This window comes from Tachypleus tridentatus, chromosome 12 (genome assembly GCF_004210375.1).
Source record: "Tachypleus tridentatus isolate NWPU-2018 chromosome 12, ASM421037v1, whole genome shotgun sequence".
NCBI classification, from domain to species: domain Eukaryota; kingdom Metazoa; phylum Arthropoda; class Merostomata; order Xiphosura; family Limulidae; genus Tachypleus; species Tachypleus tridentatus.
In genome coordinates, this window is record NC_134836.1 from 90,284,022 (window position 1) to 90,291,514 (window position 7,493).

Below are 7,493 nucleotides of genomic sequence, written 5' to 3' on the forward strand. Positions count from 1 at the left end.
TAGAATATTTTATTATTAAATAATTACCTTTTGATCGAAAGTTTTTTTTAAAAAAAGTAGTGCTTTCCATATGTTTGATACAAGGCACAAGTATTCTCTAGGAAATAAACTGTGTTTATTTTTGACGCGAAAAGCAACAGCTCAAACAAGCATCTGCATGCCTAGAGAGGTCAGTGATTAGAAAGTGAGAAAATTTTAACAGAAAAACCACTTTCTCAGCTGCTCACATAAAATTATTTTGTGCTATTCTTTGTATTATTTGATTAAAAAATATTTTGTGAACTAGTATCATTGACGTAAAAAGTAGTAGGACTAACACAGAAGGACGGAGCAAGGCCCGTATCCTACCTCCATGATTATTAACTCTCGTTTGATTTGTTTGTTGTTTTTTTAATTTCACGTAAAGCTATGAGGTCTATCTGCGCTAGCCGTCCCTAATCTAACAGTGAACAACTAGAAGAAATGCAGCTAGTCATCACCACCCTCCGGCAACTCTTGGGATACTCTTTTACCAACAAATAGTGAGATTGATTGTAACATTATAACGCCCCCAGGGTTGAAAGGGCAAGCATGTTTTGTGTGACTGGGATTCAAACCCGCGACCGTTGGATTACGACTCAAGTGCCTTAATCACCTGGCAATGCCGAGCCTGGTCAAATTTGAAAAAAAAATATTTTATGTTGCATTCTTAATCATAAATACAGACTTTTGAAAAATTTGGTGTTGCTTTGATAAAGCATGAGATGCATATTTTGTGAAAAATCATAAGACTTGAATGCAGTAATCAAACGAAGTTAACCACCAAAATGTCTCTACTTGTTTTTAAATATTCAATAATTTTTTGAACGAAGTTTCAATCGTGAGACATTGCTCTAAGTTTGTTTTTTTTTACATAAACTGAATCGTCATATTTTTTGTTTTCTGTTCAGACAAAATTGATTTTTCGTATGTCATGTATTTTCAAATCATTTTTTGAAACTTTTTGCTCTTTTATGTTCGGCTTGACTTACACTCGTGCACTGTGTAAAAATGTACAACAAAAATGGGCACATTTCAGAAGAGAGAGGACCCCATCCTTCAAGGAAGATTCTCAAGATGGGGAGTCAAACAAGAGATCTTTTAACCAAGAAGGAAAGAACAGTGAATATTTTATCAGGGCTTAAAAATGTGTTTGACAATTGCAATTTGTATTCAAAATGGGAAAGTCTGAATATTATTTTTTTATAATGCGTTTTTCCTATAACTTCTATAATAAAGAGTTTATTAACTAAGATTTATATGAAAGTTTGTAAGGTATAAAAAATAAAATAAAATTGTCAGCAATGTTTGTGTCAAGTTTGAATAGGTTTTAATGAGTGTGCAACATGAGACTTTAAAATTATTAGTCTACTTTGACACTTTGGTTGAAAACAAGTATCATAATTTTATAGTCATTTTGATAGAAAGTTAAAAAAAAAGTCCTTTATACTCCAGGTATTTGTAGAAGATCTTTGTTTATTTTATTTTAACCAACGTTTTGCCTTTGCGGCTTTATAAGGCTTACTACATACAATCCTGCAAACGCGAAACGCTGGTCAAAATATTTTGGTGGTCGGCTTCGTTTGATTACCAAACTCAAGTTTTATGATTTTTCATAAAGTATGCATCTTATGCTTTATTAATATAACGTCAAATTTTCCAAAAATCTGTATTCATGAATAAAAATACATCATAAAGAGTTTGTTTGTTTGTTTTAAAACGAGACCACGTTACACTAAACATACTCTACCTTTAAGCTGTGTGGGCGTTATAGCGGTAGGGTCAATCCCACTATCCGTTGGCAAAAGAGTAGTCCAAAAGCTGCCTTCCCTCTGGTCTTACACTGCAAGATTAGAGACGCTAGAGCAGATAAGTCTTTTAGCTTTGCTTGAAATTAGAAAACAAACAAACAAATCAAGCTAGACTCAGTAATCATAGAGGTGAGATATTTGTCTTGGGTTTGTCCTTCTATGCTAGTCTTACTAATTTTTTTATTTATCTGGATATATAGAGGGTTTTTTTCCCTAAACGTTTCATCGAAATATGTAAATTTCTCTAGTATGCACTACAAACATTTTGAAAGACAACGGAAATGTTTTCCAGTCAGTGTACATGTTGGATAGAAAATATTTTGTTGTAATGATTATATCTTTTCTTGAAAGACGTAACCAACCATTGCGATAAAATATTTTCTGTCCAGGCAAGTACACTGGCTGTAGGAAGTTATCGCTATTGCAAAGTTATTTATATTAGACGAGAAATATTTATTCAATTTAACAATAATCATAATTTCTTTTCACCAACTTAAATTAAAAAAACAACAAAAAACATGTTTTATTAGTCTTTCCTCAAAATGCCATATAGCGTATATTAGATAATATTTAAATCAATGCTGAAAAACTGCAATTGATCTTAACATACATTGAAATGAGGTAACCAGTTCTCTAAAAATAGTTATCTTACTGTCCACAAACACTAATATCTCACATATAAGACAACAGTAAGTCTGGGGATGGCCCGGCATGTCCGAGCGCGTTAGGCGTGCGACTCGTAATCCGAGGGTCGCGGGTTCGCATCCCAGTCGGGCTAAACATGCTCGTCCTTTCAGCCGTGGGGGCGTTATAATATACGATCAATCCCACTATTCGTTGGTAAAAGAGTAGTCCAAGAGTTGGCGGTGGGTGGTGATGACTAGCTGCCTTCCCTCTAGTCTTACACTGCAAAATTAGGGACGGCTCAGGTTTCTCCTCCTGGTTGGGGGTTGTGTAGTAGGCTAACAATTTACTCACTTAAAAAACCAGCCTGTTAATGAATCCGCAAGCGATTGCGGCCCTATGTTCCTTCATGGAATCGAGAGGCGTAATAATAATAATAAATAATAAGTCTGAGGATATAAAATGCTAAAACCCGGAATTTACGTTCCACGGTGGACACAACAAATAGCCTAATGTGGTTCTGCTTTAAAACAAACAGACACATAATGTCTGAAGATTACGCATTAAAGACAACATACTGTAAAGCAGGGGTTCCCAACCGGTGGGTCGCGATCCCCAGGAGACCGAAGCCTTGGCAGGGGTCGCGTAGCCTTGTTAGAAGTAGCTTGGGATAACATTAATTTTATTTCATCAGTTACATTTTCATGCTCTTACATTTTTTGTTTCGGTGCAAAGCAAAACGTGTGCTACGTTAGTTCAATGTCATTAGGTGATATTATGGGTGTATGTATGCGTGCCTGTGAGTGAATGTGCCTGCGTGAATGTGTATGTGTCTGCAACTGTATGTATGTGTGTACTAGTGAGTAGCGAGTATGTGAGTGCACGCGCATGTACGTATGCTTGTGTGTCTGTTTAGCTGTGATTAAGTGTGTGTGTGCTCGCTGTCGACACGTGAATCACATGTCCGTTGCTGATTGGTGGATGACGAATCGCGCGACTGGCCACGCTCCCTTCCCTCCCAATACTTACCCCATCATTACTCTACCTGCATCCCCCACAAGTAGTCAGTGTAAGATCTACAGTTGCCAAAGCGTTCATTATTCAACATTTTTATTTTATTTTAACAAGGAGATAAGTAAGCAGTAGAGGTGAGTTGTGTCCATGGCTAAACGGCGCAGATACTCAGAATGCTACCTCAACATTGGCTTCACCACTGTGCTCGCCAACGACGGCATCGAGAAACCACAGTGTGTTTTGTGCCATGCTGTCCTGAGTGCAGAGTCAATGAAACCATCAAAACTCAAGCGTCATCTCGAGACGAAACATCCAGAACACGCAAAGAAGGGTTTGGATTTCTTCAAACGGCATGAACTGTGTCTTAAAAGCCAAAGAATCGATAGAAGTGGGTCGTTTCAGCAGCAGAGTGCAGCTGTAGTGGAAGCTTCATATGAGATTGCATTCGAAATTGCTAAACAAAAAAAGCCTCACACGATTGGAGAAACACTTCTTAAACCCACCATGATGAAAGCAGTAAATCTTATTCTTGGAGAAGCCAGTGCAAAGAAGATGCAGCAAGTATCCCTGTCAAATAATATTATACTATACAGAGGCGCATTTCTAAAATGTTTATGGATGTGAAGGAACAGGTTTTGACTGAAATCAAGGGTTCCCCTTTGTTCTCCTTTCAGCTCGACGAGTCAACAGATGTAAGCTCATGTTCTCAGTTGCTTGTCTTTGTGAGATACATTAATTCAGGTGACATCAAAGACGAATTATTATTCTGCAGTGCACTTGAAACCACAACAAAAGCTGATGATGTCATGGAAAAAGTTTCAACTTTTTTTCAAGACAAAGATCTTCAATGGGAAAACGTGTGTGGGGTTTGTACGGATGGGGCACCGGCTATGCTGGAATCGAAATCAGGATTCCAGTCGAGAGTGAAGAAGCTAGCACCTCAAGCAAAGGGCATCCACTGCATGATTCACCGATATGCTCTCGCCAGTAAGACTCTGCAGGAAGTGCTTGAATCAGTAATCAAAATTGTAAATTATGTGAAGACTCAAGCACTCAACACTCGCCTATTCAAAGAACTATGCAAAGACATGAATGATGACCACGAAGTCCTTCTCTTCTACACAGCAGTACGTTGGTTGTCGAAAGGAAACGTTATTAATCGTGTCTTTGAAATGAAAGATGAAATAAAGCTATTCCTGGAGACTCAAGAAAGAAAAGATCTTGTAGCTCACTTCGAAGATGAAGCATGGAATAAAAGGGTTGCGTACCTAGCCGACATTTTTTGACCAGCTGAACAAGCTCAATTTGAAGCTTCAAGGAAGGGAAACACGTGTTCTCATTTTTCAAGATAGTCTTCGGGCCTTTGTTTCCAAACTGCAGAACTGGCGTCGGAAAACCAATCTTGGAAACACCGCTATGTTTGAAAAACTTTGTGGAGTGACGGATGAGTCTCAAATCCAACTGGATCAGTTCCTCAAGGATGAGATTACCGAACATCTTCAGTCTCTAAAAAAGGAAGTCGAGCGTTACTTCCTTGAGCTATCACAGGAACAGGAGGCCCTGGTAAGGAACCCATTTTGTACTGAACTTGATGTATTCAGCATCCCAGATGATATCCAAAATGAATTTCTGGATCTAAGGAACGACTCTTCAGCTCGCGATCTCTTCAAGGTGAAATCCGTGACTCAGTTCTGGTGCGCTATGTATCAGTCATACTCCAAAGTCAGCATGATAGCTTTACGTGTTCTTGTTCCATTTGCTTCTATCTACTTGTGTGAGACAGGATTTTCCACTCTTGTCAATATAAAAACAAAGAATAGGAACAGATTGGATGTTGGAGATGACATGAGACTGGCTCTAACAAACGCTCGGCCACGAATTTCAAAGCTTGGTGTTGAAATGCAACATCAAGCATCTCACTAGCTGGGTTGGACAGCTGTTCAAACCTATGTTAATATTATTTTAAGAAATATATGTTCCTTTTGTGAATTCAGGTTGGACCAATGTGATTTAATTTGCTAATAAATAATTACAGAATTTTAAAATATTTTTTAGATGTTTCTTTCCCTCTCCTTCACAGAAAATAAAAGAAAAATTAAGCTGCTGATAGTAAGCCCTAAGTTGGAGGTCACATGGGTTTCAAACTTTTAGGTAAGGGATCACGAGTGCTAAAAGGTTGGGAACCCCTGCTGTAAAGGTTCAAAATGATTAGATATTCAGAATGTAATTGAGGTGGGAAAAACCTAAAAAAAATAAATCCTATATTGCACAAGGAGTTGGAAAACACACGACATACTTATAAATTACCTTTGGATGTCCTTGAATTTAAAAAGCTCACCCTAGTGAGTGCTTGTATATAGAAGTATTGTTATAAAAGAGAATTTATTGACCAGATGAAGAAAAAACACCTGTTATCGATATGTATGAAAGTGACAATTGAATATATATTTGTCATTGGGAAAAACCATGGTCACCAAGGTTTAAACAGGTAGAATTCATGTGTAAAATGAAGTTGAAAAACCTAATACTTTTGATCAACTTATCATTTATAACACAAACACAGCCGTCTGACGATCCAGAAGTAAGTCTGGGAACTTCTAATGCTAACAATCATGGTAAGCAAAGCAAAGATAGTCCATTGTGTAGCTTCGTGTCTTGTTCTCTCACAGTATTTGTCGGTTGTAAGACACAGATATTGTCAATTAGGCCAGCAAAGGATACTACAGAAGTTTACCTTTTCAAAATACATGCTATACGTTTCTACAATATTCTCTCGGGCAGAACGAAGAATATATACTATAGAAAATAAAGAAACAAAGCAACTAAAAGACATGCTTATGCTAAAACTGCATATAAACTAAATAAACGAAAAAGTCAAAATGTTTCTGTGTAACTGAACGCATACGGTATGCCTGCACATCACATATCAATAATAAAAGTTGCCACCTCGATCATACTGAACCAAGTGCCATCTTAAATCAAACCTCTTTTTTTACACGGATAATACAGTTACAAAAATACAAAAAAAAAAAACAGCACTCAATTAAATCGTGGTAAGAAAAATGTTTTAGAGATTGTAATTGATAGAAATTAGCGAAAAACTGCTATATAGAAACGGTCCACTTAAAAATAAAATAAATATTGTGTTTAGTTGTTTGTGATTCTCAAAGAAATAATAAATACGCCCGATTCTGCGTAAAAGCATTATGCAATTAGAATAATGATACGCTTTGATGCTACGTAATCAGAGTATTCAGGTTCCACATTTTATTTGTGTGGGCTCGCATAATCAGTACTACCTTTATAAAAGACAGAACATTAACTAAAGTTAATTACACAAAGATGTGAATTAATTTATTGAACATGATTGAGTTGCTTGTAGTCTTTGTTTGTTTGTTTTGGAATTTCGCACAAAGCTGCTCTAGGGCTATCTGTGCTAGCCGTCCCTAATTTAGCAGTGTAAGACTAGAGGGAAAGCAGTTAGTCATCACCACCCACCGCCAACTCTTGGGCTACTCTTTTACCAACGAATAGTGGGATTAACAGTCACATTATACGCCCCCACGGCTGGGAGGGCGAGCATGTTTAGCGCGACGCGTGCGCGAAACCGCGACCCTCGGATTACGAGTCGCACGCCTTACGCGCTTGGCCATGCCAGGCCTGCTTGTAATCATGAACTTATCGAGTATTGTGTTATTCTGTATCACCGAACCATATCAATATAACGACCAGAGTTCGATATTTGAATTTTGTTAGAGATAGTAGGTAATTTCATTTCTTATACCCAAAAGTCTACCATTTTCTTTTGCATAAGTTAAACTTAAGCAGTAACCCAATTCACTTTCATTTAACTAATGTCAGTTGTTCTAACCTTACTGAGATAAATCTCCTGAAATAAGTAGCTAATTTTTTCTAAGGTTAACTGTGAGATATCTAGATTTATAGGAAATTACAAGATAATTAATTAACAGCAAATAACTTGTGTGTCAAAAACTTACATAATCTACACTATTTTGATTTTTGGCA